Source organism: Canis lupus, chromosome 34, assembly GCF_011100685.1.
Source record: "Canis lupus familiaris isolate Mischka breed German Shepherd chromosome 34, alternate assembly UU_Cfam_GSD_1.0, whole genome shotgun sequence".
Lineage (NCBI taxonomy): Eukaryota > Metazoa > Chordata > Mammalia > Carnivora > Canidae > Canis > Canis lupus.
In genome coordinates, this window is record NC_049255.1 from 4,676,189 (window position 1) to 4,700,624 (window position 24,436).

Consider the following 24,436-nt stretch of genomic DNA (forward strand, 5'->3'; position numbering starts at 1 on the left):
TCGGGCTCCCGGTGCATGGAGCCTGCTTCTCCCTCTGCCTGTGTCTCTGCCTCTCTCTCTCTCTCTGTGACTATCATAAATAAATTTAAAAAAAAAAAGAATCTCTCCCGGCTGGGGAAGGGTGAAGCCTGGAATCGAGGTGTTGGGTGGCTGGCTCCTGCTGGAGGCCCTGGAGGAGAACTGGACCTCGCGCTGTCCCCACTTCTGGTGGCTGCTGGCAGTCCGTGGTGTTCCTCGGCTTGTACACACATCACTCCAGTCTCTGACTGTTTTCACGGGATCTTGTCTGCTCCTCTTCTCTCTCGTCCTTCCTTCGGTGGGAGTTTTCTCATGTGCCCAGAGACAGGGGAACTCAGATATGTTTGATAACAAGCAGCACAATATATATGCGCTCCCCCCCCCACATATATACACCCCCTGACACACACATATATATGCACACACACCATCAATTCACATTGTTGTGTGACACAGACACTTCAAGTATTTCCTGCTATGGGGAATGCCATCACTGTTCCAAAACATTTCCTCTAACTATCAGTAAAGAAAGAACAAGATAGGCTGTTCTGTTCCTTTCCACGAGAAATTTTCATAGGACTAACTCTATCTTGTCTGTTCAAAGACAATAATTTAAGTTGAATTTCCCTGTCAAGGCCAGATTAGCTTTGATTAGAGGAAGTCCTCCCACTGCCTTGAAGGCAGGGGTGGTCATATAGCTGACTTTGGACAGTGACCTGGTTGGGAGCAGCACATGTCACTCTCAGACCGAAGCATTTAATTATCTAAAGACACTTCATTGCTATTTTTCCCTCGCTTATGATAACCAACACAGTATGCTCTGCGTGGAGGAGTAAATCCATCAACCTGCATTTCCAAATGAGGAATAACATGGAGCCGACCATGACGGACAGGCAGCGTGAGTAAAAACAAACCTTTGAGATTTGGGATTTTGCCAGATGATGAAAATAGCCATAAGTTCCTCCATCATCTTTGTAAGGTGACTTGTTGCCCTTCTCATCGAGGAGTGGATTTTCCTCCTCCACCCCCCAAAAGTGGGCTGAATGTGTGGCTTGCTTTGATCCGTAGACTGAGGGAAGCAAATTGGGAAATGAGAAAGGCCTCCTGGTAACCCCTCATGCTGCCCTCAGACCGCCTCTGAAGCCAGCATCCGTGAGGAGGGACCAGGTGCAGAGAGATCTGGCCGATGGCCAGCATCCAGCTCCGGGCATGCAACAGGCCCGCCTTGGACCACTCAACCCCAGATGACTGCACTGCACGAGTGACCCCAGGCGAAACCCACAGAACTGCCAGCTCAGCCCAGTCCAAAAGCTGTTGGACTGTGAGTGAAGAAAGTTTTGTTGTTTTGAGTCAGTAAGTTTGTGTGGTTTGCATGTGGCAATGGATAACAGATGCAACGGCAACTAGCTTGTCCTGATTCATGCATATATGTGCGTATGCACGAGTGTGCACACACTTGTATGTGGGTAATTTAAATCCTTGTCTGTATGATATACATCTCCACACACAGTGATATGTGGATATAGCAGACTGATTTTTATCAGCAAACTGGGTCAAGAATGTGATCCTGTTTTTATTTTATAAACAAAGAAATTCAGATGTTCCCTCAAATTTTCCTTATTTCTGTCAACATAATTTCAGCAGATGGTGAGATTAAAGTGGTTTTACAAAACGGACTTGAAGAAATCATGCTCTAATAGTTGATTTTTCCATAGACAAATGATATTAAAACCAGATTGTGAGGTTAGAAGATCAGTACCTTTGTGTTTCCCTCTTTGTCCTGATGCATTCCAGAATATTCTATGCAGTCATTGCCAGACATCGTGGAGACCACCTTCAGGATCAGAAATGATAGCATTCATTCGCCTTTTGGAGGTTAGGATTACATCACTCCTAACTGACACTGCTGTGATTAGTCAAGCTGGAATCATTTGGGCTAAAATAGAGCACGGAAATCCTGATGTTTTTAATACAGAAAGGTTAGTATAAAAAGTTATAATGACCTTTCTAAATTATTTCATCTGAGGAAGAGGGTTGCTTTACAAGAAGGCACCAGAATTCAGAACGATTAGTGTCTGTGGCTAGAAAGAATCGGATTGCCTAAAGTGGAAAACTTTTCATTTAAAAGGAAATTTGCTTGAAAACTATGTATTCTATTGCTGCCATAACAAGTGACCATTAACTAAGTGGATTAAAACTACATGGATTCATTTTCTCCCAGTTCTGGCAGTCAGAAGTACAGTGTGGGCCTCAGTGGGCTGTGACGGGGGTGTCCAAGGGGGAGTTCCTCACTGGAGATACTGGGGAGAACCCGTCCCCTTGCTCATTCAGGCACTGACATAATTCAGGTCATCATGGTTGTAGAACTGGGACCTCCATCTCCTTGCTGGCCATCAACTGGGAGCCACTTTTACCTCCCAGAATCCTCTCTCAGATGCTTTTTTTTTTAACATTGTATAAAACTTTATTATTTACAAATGTCATTTTGTAAGTAGTGAGGTCTATATATCTTAAATTTCCATCCTAGGACTACAGTTTTGGCATAGTAGCTCTGGGCAAAAGCTACTCTCTCAAGCTTAAAATTCAGATAGGCTGTGGACTCCTGAGGCAGCACTCTGGGCACTTATAAATGCTGTAAGTGAGGAGAAGAGAATGGGGCATGAGCCAGGACCTGGTGCACACCACCTGCCACGTACCAAGGCCCTAAGGAATTGACCCCACCTCTTGATCCTTTTCTTGCTGCCATCTGATTCACCCCCTTGCTATCTTCTTCCAACTTATGATGTCGTGTAATTAGGTTGGACCCATTCAGATAATCCAGGTAATTTTCTCATCACAAGGTGTGTTACCTTAATCATGAGTGTAAAGCCCTTTTGCCATGTAAGTGACATATTCAAGGGTTCCAGGGATTATGATGGATATCTCAGGGAGCCATCGTTCTGCCCCCTACAGCCTACAGGGAAGCATAGGGTCATTAGAGGTACATGTTTTGAGCATCTCGAGACCACTGGGTCTCACTTCCGGGGCTGGGCTGTTTGGGATGTGAGCTCAGGGAAGGAGTGCATTAGAGATCCTATGTACCTCTGTGATTGCTAGGGCATGTTCTGTGTGAGGATAAATGAGGTTCCTATTTTGTCAGTTTATTTAGAAATATTTGAGACTTTTCCATACCTTTTATTTATTCTTAAAAAGTATTTTTTAAACTGCTTCTATTTAGGGACTGCTTTATAGATGAATATTGACTGTTCATGTCCCAGTCTTGAGAAACTCACTGGTGAATCCAGGGCTCAGAGAATATGTGTGTCTTAAAGTTTGGTGTCCCTTCTGCAGAGTGGGACAACCCAAAGGATGTCACAGCCCCCTTTTCTGACTCTTGGGAATGGTCCTTAACCCAGAGACATTCTCTTCTTTTGTGGTGAATATAGAGGATAGGAGGATGCTCACAGGAAGGGAACTCATTTGGGGCTGCTGTATGGATCTCATTCAGAAGCAGCGTGATATAAAAGGGAAGCCAGTAATAAAGTGAAGATCTTCTATTGGGCCTGACCTCTTATGACCTAACAAAAGTGTTCACATTCTGTGTTCACATCCTTCTAATAGCTTAGGATGGTTGCACTATGGGGCCATCACTAGGAATGTGCCCATTCTCCGATCTCTCATGCATCAGATAGACCTGATGGGGAGCCAAGTCATGTCATGTGACTGTGTCTCCTGGCCACCAGCTTGCTAGCTCTCTAAGGCGTTCATGCAGACAGAAGACCTCATGACGAGAGGAACCAGCTCCTGTGCTACTGCTCTGGACTGATTGTTCCAAGTAGAGGAAGGTCCCCCTGAGACCTGTTATTTTTTTTAAATTTTTTTATTTATTTATGACAGTCACACAGAGAGAGAGAGAGGCAGAGACACAGGCAGAGGGAGAGGGAGAAGCAGGCTCCATGCACCGGGAGCCCGACGTGGGATTCGATCCCGGGTCTCCAGGATCGCACCCTGGGCCAAAGGCAGGCGCCAAACCGCTGCGCCACCCAGGGATCCCGAGACCTGTTATTAAACGTGGTACTGTCACCTTCCCCAAAGGGCAGCTAATCTAGGTCTTGAGGTGAGTCAAAATTAGGGATGTCGAAAAGGCCTTTCCAAAACCAACCTCCCCCACTGCAGTTCCCATGTTTTCAGCAAAGGATACTCTCCATTTCCTGGGGCAACAGTTCAGTGGTTTCTGTGCTCCTGGTGGTCACCCAAAGTCTGGGCTCAGCAGTCCACTTTGAGAGCCCAAGAACTGGTTTTATCAGTTTTCACAGAGGTTATCAAGCTTTGGGGGCTTGAGCCATGCAGGAAAATTAATAATAGACAGATTTATTAAATCTGAATGCTGATTTGCTAATTTGCCACAGGGGATAGACTATGCAGGCATAAGGATACTTGTATCCAAGGCAACCTCTTCTGGAAAAGCAGCTGTAGAGTGAGAGCAAGGGGAGGGTGAGGTTTCGTGGGATGCTATATTCATATTGTGTCTTTCGTGACTTCTGAAAATGAAGTTTTAGCAATTAGAAGGCCGTGTTGTGCTGTTATGGTGGTTTTACAGTAAATGATACTCCTTGGTTTGCCATTGCCCTGGACTCCCAGCAGGCTTGTCACGGGCACGCATTGCCTCATACTTGCCGCAATATAGTTGAATAAGTAACAATTTTAAAATTGGATTATCAGCCAACTTTGCTACCAATTACTTCTATATCAATAGCAAGTCTTTGGGGTAAATTAATTTGATCCACAAGTAACTCATGCATTATTGATTGTTTACTAGTTTAACTCCAGGAAGTAGCTGGTGTGCTTTGTTGCAACACTTGGAGGGTCTGCAGCACTACTCATTGCGTGGGCCTCAGCTCAGCACGGTCGGCACCGCCTGTGAGCTTGACAGATATGCAGAGTAATGATCTACTGAATCAGACTCCCTGAGGACAGAGTCCAGGACAGAGCTTTAAGGAAGCTTTTGGGTGATTCTTCTGTCCATGAAAGTATGAATGACATGGCTGTGATTGTTAAGAGTGTGGACTGATGGCCAGACGGGTGAAGTTTGTATTCTGACTATATCCACTGCAGGCTGGATGCCCTTGGGAACATTTCTTCACCTCTCCGAAACTCAGGCTTCCTATCTGTAAAGTGGACCTAATTATGATTCTTACTTCACAGGGCCATCGTGAGGGGTATCAGACACTCTGAGTGTTCTGAATGGCACCTTGCATGGGGAAGCAAGTTCTAAGTGTTTGCCATTATTTTTGCTTTCATTTGAGGGGTGATAGAGAGAGAATGGAGAAGTGTCTGCTCTACTTGCTCTGATTTGCTGAGTGCTCAGCATCTGAACAGTGGTGGGATGAAGGCAGAGGAGCCCAGGATGGGGCACTGGGAAGATAAGGCTTGCATCTTGGCCACTCACCTGTTCCATGGCCTTGACAGGATGACTGAACTTATCTGACTCTGGTTTCTTCACCATTGCAGGCCTGTTGGTTTTTAAGATCACTTTTGTCTTTGAAATTCTGCACCTAAACAACATCCCAGTCTCTTATCCTGCTAAGGCCACATTACGAGAAGTATAGGCGAATCAGTGTTGAGACCAATCAGAGCAGGAATATTTGTAGCAGAAACAAATGGAACTTTTTAAGAAAAGAGTGAATTTCAGCGAACTGCTTTTGATTGTGATCCAGTGTACACTGGAACCTCAAGGTGAGGTCTGTCTATTTAAGAAAACGGATCTTCCAAAGCACATAGTTAATGTTTTCTGTTCTTTAAAATTACACAAATGAGTCATGTTAACTGACATAAAAACTAGGAAACTCCACATTAGCAAAAGGAAAAAAATCGCCCATGATTCTGTTGCCCCAAGAAAATAGCATTTTTTAGATGTATGTTTCTCCAGCTTTTTCTGTGTCTATATTTCAAATTAAAATTGGATTATACTATAATTCTCCTTCTAACCGGCTTTTAAAATCTAACATATTGTGAGTGAGTGTTTAATATCAATAATTGTAGGTTATCATATATCACTGTTAATTATTGAATTATGTTTCATTGTAATTTATGGTTTATTTAATTACTCCTTTACATACTTAAAAAATATCTTTCCATCTTATAACCAATAAGCAATGAGGTCTCATGTACAAATATCTGACACTTATCTGATAATTTCCTTAGAGCACATTCTTAAAGGCTCAATTAGTAGATCAAGAGGATAATGCATTTTAATGGCTTCTATTAAATGTTGCCAAATCACCTTCCAAAAAAGTTTATGTCTATTTATACTTCCACCAGGAGGAGATAAAAATGGCACAATTTAAAAATTTTGCCAACACTGGATATTTTTCTTCATTTTAATCTTTCCCAATTTAAAAATGCTATCTCACCCTACCTAAAAGACACACAAAATATTTACTGAGTACTTGCCTGTCCCAGGCACTGTGCTAGGCACTTGGACTGTAGCCTCGTCCTTTCAGAGCTCCCATGGAGGCTGTTGGAAGACTGGCTGTTCATTACAGTAGGATGAGTGCTCTGTAGGAATCATGAGCAACACAGCAAGATGAAGCAGGCCTTCCTAATCAGAACAAGAGTCACGAGAAACTACCAAAGAATTGGGATCTTGAGGACGCATAAGACTTACCCAGACATCAAGTTGGGAAATGGTGGTCCTGGAGAAAGAATGGAAACGCCAGTGCTAGGAGATCACAGGGCAAGGTCAGGATGTGGCATGCAGTCATTTAAATTTGTCCCTGGGTGGCGCAGCGGTTTGGCGCCTGCCTTTGGCCCAGGGCGCGATCCTGGAGACCCGGGATCGAATCCCACGTCAGGCTCCTGGTGCATGGAGCCTGCTTCTCCCTCTGCCTGTGTCTCTGCCTCTCTCTCTCTCTATGTGACTATCATAAATAAATAAAAAAAAATAAAAAAATAAAAATAAAAAAAATAAATTTGTCTCTCCTTGATTTCTAGACAAATTGAACATTTTGAATATTCATTGGTCTTTTTTTTCCTTGTGAACTGTTTCTTCATATCTCTTTTCTGTTTACTTATCCAAGTACTCTATTTATTTTGCTTTCTAGTTCTAAGAATCTTTCTATAGTAGGGATATATTAGCCCTTGGTCAACCACGTGACACATTTAAAATAGTGTTTCAGGCACATTGGCTTCTTTAATAAATTGCTTATCTTTTTAATCTTTGCTCATTTTCCTTTTGAAGTGTGTAGTGGGGTTTTTTTGTTTTTTGGTCTTTTTAGTTGTTTTTTTTTTTAATTTTTATTTATTTATGATAGTCACACAGAGAGAGCGAGAGAGGCAGAGACACAGGCAGAGGGAGAAGCAGGCTCCATGCACCGGGAGCCCGATGTGGGATTCGATCCCAGGTCTCCAGGATCGGGCCCTGGGCCAAAGGCAGGCGCTAAACCGCTGCGCCACCCAGGGATCCCGGTCTTTTTAGTTTTGAGATTTGTTTCTAAAATAAAGATATTAACTCAGTCTCTTATACATAATGATTTCTTTCTGGTCGTTAACTCATCTTTTAATTATTGTTTGTGGTTTTTTTGATCCTCTAGAAATTTAAATTAAGTAGTTATATTTGTCAGCCTCTTCATTAAATATTACACCCTCCACTACTTAATAATTTTATGAAGATATAATTGCCACTTAAGGTTTATAATTGAAAGAATTTGGCAAATCCATGCACCATGTAACCACCACTACAACCTAGACATAAAATATTGCCCTCATCCCAGAAACTGCCCTCATGGCCTGTTCCAGTCAATTCTTTCCACATCCCATGCCTTGACCACAGACCACTGCTATTCTGATTTCTGTCACTGCAGACTCATTTTGCTTATTCTATTTTACTTCATATAAATGCAATTATACATTAGGCACTCTGCATCTAGCTCTTTCCACTCAATGCAATGTTTTTGATATTCATCCATGTTGATGTGTGTAGCAGTATTTGTTCCTTTTAATTCTGAATAATAAGTCATTGCATGACTATATTTCCATGTAGTTATCCATTTATCCAAATGTCTCTCAGTGGACATTTGGTTTCTTTTATGTTTTTGGCTATTATGAATAGAGCTGCTATGCACATTCTTTGTATAAGCCTTTTTGTGGACATATGCTTTATTTCTCTTGGGTAAGTAGATAGGAATGAAATCACTGGATCACAGACTATGTGTATATTTAACTTTATAATAAGCTGACAAACTCGTCCAGAGTAGCCATATCATGTTCTAGTTGTTCTGCATTTTTACCAACACTTGTTTCATCTTTAATTAATTTCTATGTAAATTCTGAGATAATAGGTATTTAACTTCACTTTTCCTTGGGTGGTTAGCCACTTAACATTCATCCAATAGTCCGTAATCTCTCCATTTCTTTAAAGACAAGAATGATTTTATATACTTTTTTCTTTTTATGGACTATCCATTTATTCTCCTGGTTTTTCTAAGGCCAGCATCACTTAGTTTTAGTCATTACTGTTTCATAATATATTTCAGTATCTAATAGTGAAAGACCATTCTTCCTTACTTTTTCATTTTGTTGTTCCAAAACTTATCTGACTATTCTTATACATTTAATCTTATTTGAAATTCAAGATAGTTTTCTTAAAAATGTCATTTTTGTAAGTCAAGGGATAATGGAGGGATAGAGCATAAAATTGAGATTGTTCCATTCTTCTGTAAACTTTTGCCCAGGAAAATAACAACCCAACCCAAAGTCTTATTTTTTTAAAAAAAGTATTAGATATTATTCTTATACAACAAATGCAAGAGGATATATATTTTTTTAATTTCATACCTCGCTGAAGTTCAAGAGTCCTTTTAATTAGAGCTTCAGGCATGGAAATTCTTATGGAAAGTAATTTTAAATGTTCTAACTTCCTACAATCTATTTTTGGAGGGGAATTTACATTTCTTGTTAATCTGCTCCAGATATGGTTACAATGCTCTCAAGGCTTGCCACTAAAGGTCCCAAGTGCTTGGTGTATTTGCTTCACACAGCACTAAGTATGCTGTCAGACTCAGACCGAAGCTTGATGTTCTAAAGTTACCCACTAATGGAGCAAGTTTGTTACCAGAAGATCATTTACTAACCACAAAACCAACTGCAACCTTACCTTCATGCTCACAAATCACTGTATAACCACGAGCTGGGTTTTAGGAAAGTGATTGTGGCTCCTATCAAGGAAAGAACAGTGGACTTTGAATAGTTGGGAATTATTCTGCATTTGGGACTAATTTTCAGAGATATTGATTAAATTTAAGACAGTAAATGATGCAATACCATTTTGTTTCTTTTCTTGACATGTTCTGGAGGTTAAGATCCTAGGAAAGGAGACTGTAGAGAAACAGGAACACTGATGCCATATTGGTGAGAATGTAAAATAGCGCACCTGTTATGAGAAACATTATGGCCATTCCTCAAATAGTTAAAAATAGAACTATCATATGATCGAGCAATTCCACTTCTGGATATACACCTAAAATAATTGAAAATAGACTCTCCAAGAATTATCAGTACACCCATGTTCACAGTAGCATTATTCACAATGGCCAAAAGGTGGAAGCAACCCAAATGTCTATGGACAGATAAATATATAAACAAAATGTTCTCTCGACATACAATGAAATATCATTCAGCCTTAAAAAGGAAGAAAATTGTGACACATGCTATGACATGGATGAACCTGGAAGATATGCGAAATGAAAAACTCAAAAGGCCTGCCACGTGAGGAAAGCCATTTTAGATCTCTTTCTAAGTCAACATGACTGTACAGAAACTTTATGCAAACCAAAAGCCCAATTTATGGCTAGCCACGCATGTATTGTACATCTGCTTTGTGAATGACTAGCCTAAAGGAAAACCATTATGTCCTTGAGATATCGATCAGCGCTCCTACTTCTGCATTCCTTTTTGATAAAACTTGTGATTCCTGCCTATAAGCTAATCTATAATCTTTTGAGCTTTTACAAGATGTAAAAAGTCTATAACCCTGTAAAAATAAAAACTGTTCATTCTCCAGAACACTTTCTTCCCTTCGAAGAGCATGTTCCCAGGCAGCTGTCCTAACTTGGGTGTGAATAGAACTCTTTCATACTTTTACAGATTCTAAAAGGCTTGCTCCTTTTAGGTGAACACCAATCACAAAGGTTAAATACTGCATAATTCTACTGTCGATGGTAGTTAGAATGGTCAAATCCACAGAGGCAGGAACTACAATGATGGTGGCCAGAGGCAAGGGTGTGGTGGGGATGGGGAGTGACCATTTAATGGGGAGAGAGTTTCACTTTTGCAAGATGAAAAAGTTCTGGAGGTGAATGATTGCACAATAATGCGAATGTGCTTAATGCCAAACTGTACAGTTAAAAGTGGTTAAAATATTAACTTTTATATTCCTTATATTTTAGCATACTTAAAATTCATTTTTAAAAAGTAAATGAGACAAAAAAAGATCCTAGGACATTCAGATTCTGAAAAACCATGACAGGTCATTATGTTCGTCAAGGTACATCAACTGAACAAAACAATCCCAAAATGTAGGTGGTTTAGTGCAATAGAAGTTTATTTCTCACTCATATTTCTGTCCATCACGAATCTAGTGAGGGCAGTTCGGTAGTCTATTTGCTTCACACAGTCATTCAGGGAACCATACCCTGTGGTCTTGTGGCCTCATCCTCCTCTAGCTCCTTGGCATACTATTTACTGGGGAGAAGAGGAGGAACATGAAGACAGAGCTTGGGTAGTTTTTATGGGCCAGGGCTCAGAGTGGCACACATCAGTCCCAGTTATGTTCTACTAGGGGGTACTCTGTCACAGTGACACATATAACATGAGGGACACTGGGAAATAGAGTTCAGCTGCGTGTCCAGGACAAAGAGGGGTCTTAGATATGAGAACTGCAGCTCTCTGCTCCAGGTGAGTCCCACTAGAAGGGTGTATTTGAGAAATGTCTTGTGGGAATAAGATCTGTAATATTCTTAGAATCCTGTAGGAAAGATACTTCTTAGGGGAAACAAAGATTTACAATGTCTACGTGATTGGTCCCAAGTGCTTAGAATGATAATACATAGTCATGTGAATATACATATAATTATTTCAATTAATCCACACTTTGATCTGAAGATAGATCATTTCAATAACAGACCTCTGAATTGTCTCCTGACATTCAGGTGAAGAGTGACTCCTATGGTGATAATCATTACTAAGATCAAGTTTAGAGACGGGATGGTATGGAAAGCTAATTTGCACCACTGCTCAGCTTGGAATATAGAAACCCAGCCACTATGAACCAGCTCATTGTGAGGTTCTGGACGACATTTCCATCCTAGATGCCCTAGCACTGAAGTGAATGGGAGTGGACGGAGGGCTTCGAGAAGGCTACTGAGCCCCAGCCCCAGCTTCAGTGAGTCGTAAGTTGGCTTCTGGCCTCTGGAGTGTTCTTCATCCAAACCTTCACCTGGGCTACTTAAGAAAGACCTGTGCAGGGACGCCTGGGTGGCTCAGTGGTTGAGCATCTGCCTTCAGCCCAGGGTGTGATCCTGGGGTCCTGGGATCCAGTCCCACATTGGGCTCCCTGCAGGGAGTCTGCTTCTCCCTCTGCCTGTGTCTCTGCCTCTCTCTATGTATCTCTCATGAATAAATAAATAAAATATATATAAAAAAAGAGAGAGACCTATGCAGGCATACCTCATTAACTGCATTTCACTTTATTGCACTTTATAGATACTACTTTATTTTTTTTACAAATTGAAGGTTCATGGTATCCTGCATCCAGCAAGTCTACCTGTGTCAATCATCCAACAGCATTTGCTGACTTTGTAACATCGTAAAATTTCTTACAATATTTCTAGGGTTTTCATCTTTATTGTATTTATTATAATGATCTTTGATCAGTGATTAGGACTTGCTGAATGCTCAAATATGGTTAGAATTTTTAGCAATAAAGTATTTTTTTTAATGAAAGTATGTACATTGTCTTTTCTAGACATGATGCCATTGCACATCTAAAAGGCTATGGTACTGTATCTACTTGGAGCTGGAGTTGCATTTACTCAAATGGGGTGACTATAAATTTGCCTGTACTGACATTATATGTATATCCATAAAATCTTGGGTTTGGTTATACTCTTTTAAAAATGAGGTCTCTAGGGGCACCTGGGTGGCTCAGTCAGTTAAGTGTCTGACTCTGGATATTTTCCTCAGGGCATGATCTTGGGGTCATGAGATAGAGCCCTGCATTGGGCTCCATGCTGGGCATGGAGCGTGCTTAAGATTCTCTCTCTCTATCTCCCTCTTCCCCTCCCCTCACTCTCTTTCTCCTTCTCTAAATAATAATAATAATAATAATAATAATAATAATAAAATAAAAACAAGGCCTTTAAACTTTGTTATAGATTTCTCTATTAAATGTGCCTATGTAAACTTGAACCATCTTCATGATATGTGAATCACTTCCCAACTTATCTTGTTCATCAGATCAGAATTTAACACATTGGGTGATTTTTAAGTAACATGAATGTTATTGAATTTTTTCACATTTTTCTGCTGGAAATTCTTTCATTGCTGATTTCTGGTTTGGCTATATCCTTCCCCAATCTAAGCCCTTATCTCCTTCCATACCAGCACCTATTCAAAGAATGATTGGTTCCATTGTTTTCCATCTGTCCAGATTCATATTTTTTTAAAAAAAGATTTATTTATTTATTTATGATAGACATAGAGAGAGCGAGAGAAAGAGAGAGAGAGAGGCAGAGACACAGGAGGAGGGAGAAGCAGGTTCCATGCCGGGAGCCTGACGTGGGACTCAATCCCGGGACTCCAGGATCACGCCCTGGGCCAAAGGCAGGTGCCAAACCACTGAGCCACCCAGGGATCCCCTGCCCAGATTCATCTTAATGAAATTCAATAGGTACACTGAGGATCAATTTAATGATATATTTATGAAACTGGTAACATGTTCCTCCCTCAGGCTGCCCAGTTGACCATCTTGAGAACACCAGTCTGATAGAGTCTGATGATGGAGCATGTTTAGTTTTTCTGTTTGGGGTTTCTCCACACCACAGCATAACACAGGCTTTGACACTTTTCATACTTTGAGTCTGTCAGAAGCACATAGAAGTCTTGATAATTCCTAAGTGTTCAAAACAATAGCCATTGTAGGAAATGTTTCCCAGCCAATCTGCAAGCTGCATTCTCTCCTGGACCTCTCTACAATGTCACTGATGAACAGATGTATTTTTATTTTACTCATTTAGTTATGCAGTCATTCAACAAAGATTGAGCCCCTCTGGGTACCAAGCAGCATCTAGTTACTGGGGATACATTGATGGACAAAAATTATCTCTGTTCTAATGGAATTTTGGATGCTAGGAAGAGGAACAGATAATAAAAATTAACATGTCTAATAGTGATGAAGTGTTAGCGAAAAAAGAAAACAAAAAACAAAAGGAGATGAAGCAGGGGAAGGGGGTGGGGAGTGAGGGTGGTATGGTGGAGGAATCAGGTATGGCCTGAGGTAACACTTGATCTGAATTAGGACAGGGCACAGATCTTGAGGGTAGGGAAGAGTGCTCCAGCATTCTAAATCTCAGACTCTATAGAGGGTAACCTGTGCACGTCATAGGGTCCATCCTAGTATTTGCACTGGACCCAGCAAAACCCAATGTGAAACTGTAGGCATAAAGTCACATGATCATCAGTGTAACAGAGCTGGGGTCCGCAGAAGATCTAAACCGTGCTATAGAAATGCCAGTGTGGATCCCTTAACCCTACACAGCCAGTAGAGCACAGGAAAGATGTCATACACATGCCACTTTTATTTTGCTTTGTTTCATACCATTTTTTTGCTCAGTGTTTTCCAGGGCAAACATGGATGCTGAATTAGCAAAAGCCCAACTTCTTTAATTTGGAAAAAAGTTTCCTTTGGTGAAGGCAGCCATAAACGAGTTTAGCATGTATATAATAAGATTATAATTCTTTTTTTTTAAGATTATAATTCTTAAGTTATGTTAGAGCAGATTTTCTTTCTATTATCTAACTTAGAAACTGCAAATTTTTCTATAGCTATACACTTTATTTGTATATCTTGGGTAAGAATTGGCTGTCTCTAAAACTCATTCTTGGAAATCACTAAATGTCTTTTATTCCTCTATTACTAATTTTATTTTTCATATAAAAATTTCCAGGACCAATTGCAGACTGTGTAACTATTTCCATGTCGGCTATAAACTGCTTATAATTAAGTTTACTTTTTAATTGCAGGCCATTATGTGTAGGCCATTATACCTGGTTCAAAATGCACATTTGGTAAGTATTCTCAGTTTTAGATAAGAAATAAATGCCTACTATTTTAAAAATGCAGACTTTTCCCCCAAAATGAGGGATATTAGCTATTCTATTGGTCATGAACCTAACTTTAATAAAATTTTCTTTTGCTCAAAGGTATTGACAAGAGTGGATGCAGTTTGCATATTTTGACCTCTTAAATAACAAATGCAAAACAAATGTAAATGTGGTTCCACTTTTAATACACTTTTGCATAGTGCAGAACAACTCACTGGAACATGCATGTGCATATTTGTGTTTCATTAAAAAGCATATTTGATATAGAACTCGCCCTAGGGCATGTTACTGCTGACTTCTGATTGAATTATAGGAAACTGAGAAAATAGAAACTGATAAACTTACATTCCATAGAGGTGATAGAGAAGCCATTACCTAAGAGTATTCTAGAAAGATAAGATGTAGCTAAAGTCTCCCTGAGACTGAGGTCATAAAATTAGAGTCAGCAAATTTCTGCACAAGTCTTTTGCAAATATTTCTAACTCTTGCTATTATATCCTCTACATAATATTTGCCACATTATGGCAGAAGCTAGTGTCAGATAACTTGCTTCAAATGCACTTGTGAATAGTTCCTTGGGTAGCTATATTAATTTTCTTAACATTCTGCTCCTTCCACACATTGCTGATGATACATATGAAGAAATGTGTAGGGTAGTAGCTGCCCAGTAAGTATTTGTTTGTTGGACAAACAAACAAGTGCAATGTCAAAGATTGGGGTATGTCAAGATACTTGTTATATCTACAAAATTAAGTGGTGGAACTTGAAGGTTGCTCTGAATTGTAAAATTGCTCTTACACTGCTTGAGTCAGGTGTATTTGTGATGATGAGCCTCAGACGAAGGGAGTATTTCTAGCTTTATTCCAACAGTTGGAATTGTGGACATCACATCAAACACTATCAGAACACAAGATGAAGGAGTTTCACGTCACTCAGGAGTGAGCTGGTGGGAAAGGGGCTTTGGGGAGGAGAAAAGCTGAAGAGATCCCTCAGTGATGCCTTAATGCTGGTGCTGCTCCCTCCCTCCACACGAGAATGTGGGCCTTGCTGGGGCTGAATTTGGCTTGAGATCCAAATGTTTGCCAGGTGTCCTGGGGCATAGAATATGTGCTGCTGAAGCAAGTACTGTCCTGGGGCATAGATTGTTAGTCTAGATCCTTCCTAAATGATGATACAAGTTCCTAGCAGAAAAGGGCAGGGCACTATAGGAAATTGAGGTTTTCGTTTTGGCAAGACTCAGTCTTGCAAACAATGTGTCATTCACCCCTTGCTGCTGCCCCCACCCTGCCCCCAATATTAGCAGGTGTGGGACCAGTGGAAACTTACCTGAGGTATATGCTTCAGCTTGAGGGAACCATATCGTATCCCACAAAGCTCAGGGCATGGGAACTTAACTTCATCTTACAAAGGGCATGATTATGGCCTCTTCCTGTCAAACCAGTTCAACTCTTCCTCCCCAACCAGAATGATGCAAAAATAGTGCGGATCAACCTTATTGTAGATCCGATAGATTATTGGGGAGAAAAAAGTCATGATTATTTTTTCATAAATCAGTTTTTAAAGTGATTGGAAGCCAAAATGAGGTTTAAATGTTTGTATTCAGCAATCTGGGTCAACATGAGAAATTTGAGCTGTACTAATTATCAGTCCATATAATTAAGATCTTGTTTTTCTCACCCACGTTGGACTGTTCCCTTCTCCTCCTCCACTGCACACCACCATGGCCATGTTTCCACTGTCATACTTACTTTTTCTGTTTTAAAGCAAAGCATGTTGCACTTTGAATATATTTGATAACTATTACTTTTGGAATATACTTGATCTCATCTTGTTTTTTCAACCAAAATTGCTTATTTCATGGTTCTGTGAATTCTGAAGAGGAAGTCAGTTTTGTAAATCACTGTGTGAAGTCATACCCAGAAAAAAGAGAGTCCACTGAACCTAGGAAAAACCCTATTCCTGATTGCTTAATTGTTAACATTATCCAAATCTGTGCTGCAGTAGAATCTGTGATTGCCTAAATTGTGTTTCATACCAGGCAGAAAGAATAGATTTGAAAAATGGGTATTATCTACTTAATTGCAATAAGACCATACTCAGATTAGTGGATAATTGAGGAAGCATAAGATTTCATAAAATGAAACTTCTATATTATCACTTAATATGTATGGAGGGAGTCTTAAGTGTACAAAGATAATTATTAATGATGACAAGAAATTGGAATTTAAAGTTTCCCTTATGTTTCCCTTTCTAAATATATTATGGTTGCAATTTAAAATATGTTGGAGTTAAGAAAAATATGTTGGACCAATTTCACTCTATACAAATACCTGAAAAGCCTTGGGTACCATTACTGGATATTCTTTTCTTTTCCCTCATTTTGAGGAAGGATTGCAGATTCCTATGTGTATCCTTTGCAATCAATAGCAATGGGATACAAATACATGGGTGTGGAGTTTCTCCAGGTTTCCCCAAAAGTATCATCATTAGACATGTCTTGGGTGGACCTATAGGGACCACTGTCCCATCAACCGACTGCATTTTGTCATGCTCCCATGGAGGCTGCACTAGTCACAACCAGGTGAAGTAAATCCAGAGTTTGCCTTCTTCTAGAATACACATCTGACTATTCCCTAGACCAAGGCACAGGGCGTTATGCATCCTTTCTGAAATTCTATTTTCTCTTCTTTCATATAATAAAGAGCCACACAAGTCATCACTAATATCCTTTGCAGATATGACATAGTGTGGTTCTGCATTAAATTTACTGTATAAAATTTAAAAATCCAAGTTCATGTTTTTTCACACCCTCTGAATTAGTGAGATTCGCTTTAATTCCTGGTCACAGACCTAATTTTTCATCCTATTTATTTATCCCACAAATGCCCATAAAATGATATTAGTTGATGATGGGTCAGTGGAATTATATTTTCTGCTGTAGGAAAGACATTATGAAGTTTATGTAATACTCAATTTTTAATAACAACATCTTTCTAAAGATGAGAAGCTTTATTCATTTTACTCATTGCTGTTCATTCAGCAATGCTTATAGAGCATCTTCATATATATCCATACATAAATATCTGTCCTGGTACAGGGAATGGGGACAATTTCCCTACACCATGAAGTGAGAGACCATGAACCTTAGTCCCCGCTACTGGGGAAACCAAAGCAAGGAAAAATCATCTGGGTTTTCTAGGAATTGATAAAATTATGTCTGGAGAAAGTTGGCTCAGGGAAGAGAAAGAGAAACCAGGTGCCAGATAGCCTTGTTTTCAGGAAAACCTGGAATACTCAGTTTTAGCAAAAGAGATCTGGCTCCTAGGATGAGAGAGAGAACCATTCAAGACCAGACCAGGGCAGAAATGGCATTATGGGTTTCCAGACCACACGTGCACCTTTTCCAATCCTACAGTTGCAACCAGCATATATGTAGATGAATAGGTACTGTGTGGTCCAGTAGAGCCATAGATCCATCGATCTACTGGACCACACATCCTCTGGACAGAGGAGAGCCAGTCGGCATAGAATACCAAGGGTATCTTGTGCATTTGGAATGAACGAACCTTCTAATGCCCATATGGTGGCCTTATGCTTTGTTAACCCTTCTTATAGCAAATAAAATTTTGAGCTGTCAGAGTGAGTATATGAGGGGAAAGGAATAATTAAATATATAAGGGACACCCCAAAAAAGAAAGTTGTATTTTTTTCTTAAGAGTTCTTTTACAAATATGTTTGAGAAAACTATGGGTTCAGTGAATGGTGCAGTCAGCTCTAATTTAGAGATCACAGGTTTGGGCCCTGGGTATATCGTTAAATTCCCTGGCTTTGCGCAAAACACTTCTCTGGCTCCAATCCCTAAATGTGAAAAGTGGAGAGCACATCTTTGCCTTCCTATATAACCTGCAGCTGTTATATTCTAATACACCCAAAGTGACAAAAACCCACTTCAAGCTCACTTCAGCAAATGCTGGAAATTTATGGGTTCATTTAAATGTCAAGGCCAACAGGAAGTGAAGGCTGGCACTGAGCCCTGGTCTTGCTTTCTTTCTCTTCTCTGAGCCCTGCTGCTCTCTGCACAGAATCCATTCTTAGGTGTGTTCAGGTCTGCCTCTCATGGTGGCAAGACGGCTGCAGCAGCATCAGACAAACATCCTATCTTTGACAGAGAGGGACATTTTGCTCAGCCTGCTCAAGCAAAAGTTCTGGGATTACTTCTGACAGACAAAATTTGGGCCTTGAGCTCATTCCTGAACCGATCGCCCCTTGTCAGGTGAATGGAAATATTGGTTGCCACATCTGGGTCATGTGCCTATTTTTGGATTTAGAGATGGGGAATCCCATAGGACCCAGAAACAAGGATCGAGGAGAGGTGGTTCATCCAAAGAAAGTCAGGGTGAAGGCAGGGGGTAATAAATTCTGGGCAGAAAAAAATAGCAGTTGTGCAACCTTCATGTTAAAGCGTGGAAAGGAGTCTTCACTGTGGTTGTGAGCGCTAAGGTGAGAGGCCAGGGTACTGAGTCCTCAAGGACACACACATAGCATTTGAAGTCAGATTGTGGTCCATATCATGGAAACACTGTTTTCTACTTGCATGACTGGGGACGATTTCCAATCCTCTGTGCACCTCAGCTTAATAGAGTCTAAAGTGGAGATAATATCGATTCCATAGTGTTGTCAAGAGGGAAACACAGACTACGTCTGTGACTTGTTTATCGTTTTAAGAACGAAATAAATGGCAAATATTCTTCCCCTTCCCAAAAGCCCCTGGCCTCATAATCTTTCACTGTGAATTCTTTCCATTCTCCAAGAAACAGATAATTCCTATGCTATTTAAATTGTTCCGGTGCATAGAAAATAAGAAAAGCTTAACAATTTCTAGATAAATCCAGCATAACATGTATAATCAAATTTATCAAATAGAGGGCCAGAAAAATCTACAGACCAATCTGCCTTATAAATGAAGAAGTGAAATTTCTAAATGAAATAGCAAATAGAATCAGCCACATATAAAGAGATTAGGGTACCATGACTAGGGGGGTTGACTTCGGGGAAGCAAGTGTTAACTCATATATTTTGCTTTCATCAGACTTCCTTCCACAAAGAGGTGGCATCAGACGGTACAGTCAGGGTGACATGAATGCACAAAATATTCTGTTGCTTCTTTATAGGGCTCAGACACTCCTTTTGGCAATCTCTTCCCTACATAATCTTATCCAGTGTCATGACTTCACGCATAGACTGTCATCTATATGCAAGTAAATTCCAAATATGTATTTCCAGGTTTTGTGGCCCCGCAAATTCCAAATTTCTCACTCACTGCTTACTAACACCTCAACCTGAAATAAGCATTTCAGACAGATCATGTCCAGACCAGAGCTCTTGATTTGAATGTTCTTCCAATCTTCCCCTTCTTGAAAAATGGCACCGTCACTCACAAGTGGGTCATGCCAATGACCCAAGAGTAATTCTTATTGGTCTCTTTCTCCATCAAAGCCAAGTGAAATCTCCATTGGTCCTACCTTCAAAATATATTACAAACCCAGACACTTCTTTCTACCCTGTGCCACCGATCTAATTTAAGTCAACAACATTCTTCGCCTGGTCTACTGCCATAAGCCTTCAGATTGGTTTTCCTGCCCCCACTCTCGCCCTTTCCTGACTCTCAAATCTGTTGCTCAGAGTAAATGTTGTTTTTGGTTTTACAACAGCCAGAGTAAATGTTTTAGACACAGATCTGGTTATGATGAATCCCCCACCAGCACACACACTTGCACGCAAACCTTTCGATGGTTTCTCGTCACACTGAGGATGCAGGCTAATTCTTACTGTGACCCAAAGCCCTCCGTGTCCTGGCCATTCCTGCCCCCTCTGCTCTCCTCTCCTTGGGTCCTTCACCTTGCTCATGCTGCTCCAGCAACTCAAAGTTTGGCCCTCTGTGTTTCTGGAACACTTCAAGTTCTTTTTTTCTTTTCTTTTTTCTTTTCTTTTCTTTTCTTTTCTTTTCTTTTCTTTTCTTTTCTTTTCTTTTCTTTCCTTTCCTTTCCTTTCCTTTCCTTTCCTTTCCTTTTCTTTTCTTTTCTTTTCTTTTCTTTTCTTTCTTTTCTTTTCTTTTTGACTCAAGAGGGAATTGCTATGTCCCGCCCTCTCCATTTTGAATGTGTACCCCCTAGATATCCAGAGATTATTCCTTCTCATTCAATTCTCTTTTCAATGATCACCTCCTCTTGGAAGAAATCTATCCTCCCTGACCATGCTCTCTAGGATAGCATCCCTCTCTGTGTCCCCTGGACATATTGCTTTTATACTTGCTTAATTCTCATCTTCCCTACCAAATTTCCAAAATGTAATTTCCAAGATGACAGAGACTCTGTCTTGTTCACTACTATGTACTCAATACTTGAATAGTGCCCACCCCATAGTACACATAGTAAATACACGTTGACATATGGATAAAAGGAGGAAGGGAAAAGTAAAAAAAAAGAGAGAGAGGTAGGGAGACAACAGGGGAGGAAGAAGGGAGGGAAGGATTTGAAGTTCCATAGCTCACTTTTGAGCTGAAGACAAAATCATGAAGACTAGAGATCATTCGTGGGATACATGAAGCCTCTCTGGCTTGCCTTTCCACATCGTCACCAACAAGGGATTCTTGTTTGCCAAGCACTTTGGGTTCTTTACGTGTAGGACTTGAATTCAATGTATTATCACATTGCACCATGATTCCATATATTGCCAGGCAAATAAATGTCAGCATATCCAGCAGAGTAAGGAAAAGCCCAGAAATACACCACCAGGATACATAAAGGAAGAGAAGGGATAAGTGAATGGGAATGACCTGAATATCAGAGACAAAAATTTTAGTCCGAAAGATCAAATGCAAATTCAAGTGGAGAGAAACAAAAGAACAGATTTAAAGAATGATTAGTCCAAAAGAACATGGAGCTTTTCACTTGAAACATTGTGAATTTTAGATGCCATAAAGTCTACATGCGCTTCGGCAGGCCTGAGCTCTGGTTCAGGAAGGTTCGGCAAGTATCTGCCCTGGTTTGCACAGGGTATGTTTCTTTCTTATTTGAACGATCTTATTAAATATACAATAATGTTAATACATGCACACGCTTCTAAGAGCAGGAATTGTTCCCTTGATAATGAAATGGGAAGACACACTGGGGAAAGGTATTAAAACTATCACTCACTCTCACGATGACTCTAATCTCAAAGTGAATGTCCGCGTGCCACTGGAAAGCAGGAAGATGATCACAGCAGCCTCCTACCTGGTGAAAAGCTCGCCACTGTCAATCTAAATGCCTGTGGAAAAAAAAAATCACACTTTATTTTGAGGAGCCGAATGGTTTGAATATAAATAAGCAACTCTTTCCGCCTGTCAGTTACCTTGAGAATATTTAGTGTTGTCTCTTTTAATGATCGCTCATTACAGATGAGTGCGAGTGAGCGGATTTAATCAGGGTAATACGGGGTAATCATCATGTGAATTTCTCCACATCGGGATTTGTTTCATCTGTTCCAAGCCATTTGTCCATGTAAAACTGTCACCACTTCCAGCCGATGACTGACAGGTGAGGCCAGACACGTTCGTTTTTCAGCTCAGACCCAGAAATTCTCTGACGTGTCCTTCTCACTGAAACAAACTGCTTCAAAGATGCAAACGGGTCCTGTATTCAGGACCTTTGTCTCTTCCGGTTTGTTGGGTTGCTCATTAAAATACTTAGCTCACTCTCACTTAGCACAAGAGCACAGCTAAGGTTACAGCTGTCTTGACTGATGCGCTGGCGTCTGGGGGCGGGCCGGGGTCCAGCACCTCGGAGAGCTCTCGGCAGCACCCACACGCAGCCCCTCCCGGCTTGGATGGGGCACCAGGCTCAGCAGCCGCACAAGTGCTGCGCTCCTGGGACCAGACATCCTTTATTCTGCTTTCCTCTCGTGTAAGAAGTGCAAGTCTCGGGCGACGTGGTGGCCCTTGTCAGCCGCCTTTGTGTGTGCTCACTGAAGGGATTGGTGATGGAAATTATTTAATGAAAAAAATGTAGCTTAAGCCTCATGAATTTTTATTTTTTCCCTCAGTGGGATTTCCGCGTGAAAAGACCTCTATGAACTAAAGTTCTCTGTGAAGCATTGCCTTGACTCCCCGAGCTAGCTCTCACAGAAATTATAATAGAATATTTGGAAACTGCATATCCCCTCAAGATGCTTGAATCCAAAAAGACAAACAGCGGTCAATAGACACAAGTAGACATAGTTATTTCCTGTAAGTGTTTGGCCTACCCTGCGTTATCTCTGCTCGTTTGCGGTCACTGTTGAAACACTGGACTATGGTTTTAGACTCCATTGAATGTTTTCCCCTTTTTCTTTGCATCACCATGACTTTTCTGCAATAGCGAAGTGCCCAGATTTGCTTTTGGTGCATAGGGCACAGTGTGAAGGGCTCGGTGCATAAATGTCAGTATTGGGGTGGCAGGGAAGGGCTGGATGGTGGTCCCATAACCTGATGTCTCTAGGAATGGACATAAACCCAAAACTCTCTAGGTGACTTTGTAACATTTATCTCTCTTTTCCTTTGTTACAAAAAGCCTAATATAACCCGCTTTGGTTCTACTTTACGAAATACCCATATACCAAACGCCAAAGGAATGAGCGGGGCTCAGGGGCTGAGGAGAAAGCCCAGATGTGCCCTTAGAAAGCTGGGAATCACAGGCCACCATGTGACACGTACAAGCATGGGGTTTGATGGAGAACCAAGAAAGAGGTAGTTGCCACTCTTTCGAGAGTTCTTGGCTTCATCATTTCCTAGGTGGAGGCCCTTCTGTTTGTGCTTTTCCAGCCAACAGAAGGTAAAACCCGAAAGTACTTTTGAAGCACCTTTTTCTTTCCACCTGAGAGAGAAAAAGAAGCTTGACCGTGATTGTCATGCTTGAATCAGGATCCTTTTTGATAGAATCCACTCACGAACTGCCTCCCTTGGTGTCTCTTTCATGATGTTCCTGCTCCTTCCCTTCATCTCATTGAAGTTGCAACAAGAACAAAGTAGAGTCCCACACCACACAGACATTACACATTCAGAGAAGATTGATAAAGTAACCTAGAGATTTATTCTTACCACTAACGTTTTCACATGGTTTCTTTTCCAGTTTTCTAATGGTAAGATTCATTCTAAGCATCCTTTAGACACCTTTGGCCAGAGTGAAACATATCTGTAAGGACATGCCTCATTAGGGGGTCTGCTGGGAACAGTATGGTCAAGTGCTAAGTTGGAAAAGCTTCAATCCCCCCAGTGTGTAATAAACTGTTCCCTACTTTGCACTCTGGTGGTGAATTGTCCAAATACCTAATTTGGTTTTATGTCACACTGTACATGTGGTTGGCCTTTAGTCTCTGAGAGTTTTAAGGATAAAAACCATGTTCCATTCATCTTTTTCCTCCTAATATCTAGGACAGTGGTGTTCAACTGGAAGTTATGTGGCCACTCAGGGAGCATTTGGCAATGTCTGGAAGCACTGTTGGTTGCCCCACCAGAGGAGTGGGGTGTGTTCCCTGAATCTAGTGGGTAGAGGCCAGGGATGGTGGACATCTCACATCGCGCAGGGCATCCCCCCTCCAACAAAGAATTATCCAACCCAAAATGTCAACAGTGTGGAGACTGAGAAAACCTGGTTAAGTTCAACCCCCAGCACAGTATACATGCGAATCAATTCCAATTTAATTTTTCCAAAAATAGTCTGTTTGACAATTATAGCAGCAAATTGAATCAGATAGTCTTTTTTAAAATTTATTACTATTCCCCTGGAACAACCAGCTCATGTCACAAAAATCTCATAATATTGAGAAAACAACAGGAAGAGGTTTCAAATCCTGTGTTATCCCACGGATGGTTATGTTATGAACCGTGCTATGATTCTCTCAGTGGTACATTACCTTCCTTCAGACTCTGGACTGATTGTATGCGCATACATGTAAGCCTAATTCTTTGTCTCTACCTTTTGTGACCTTTTCTGTTTATCACATACATTTTATTACGCAACTGCTTTAAATTTTCAGTGGTCCT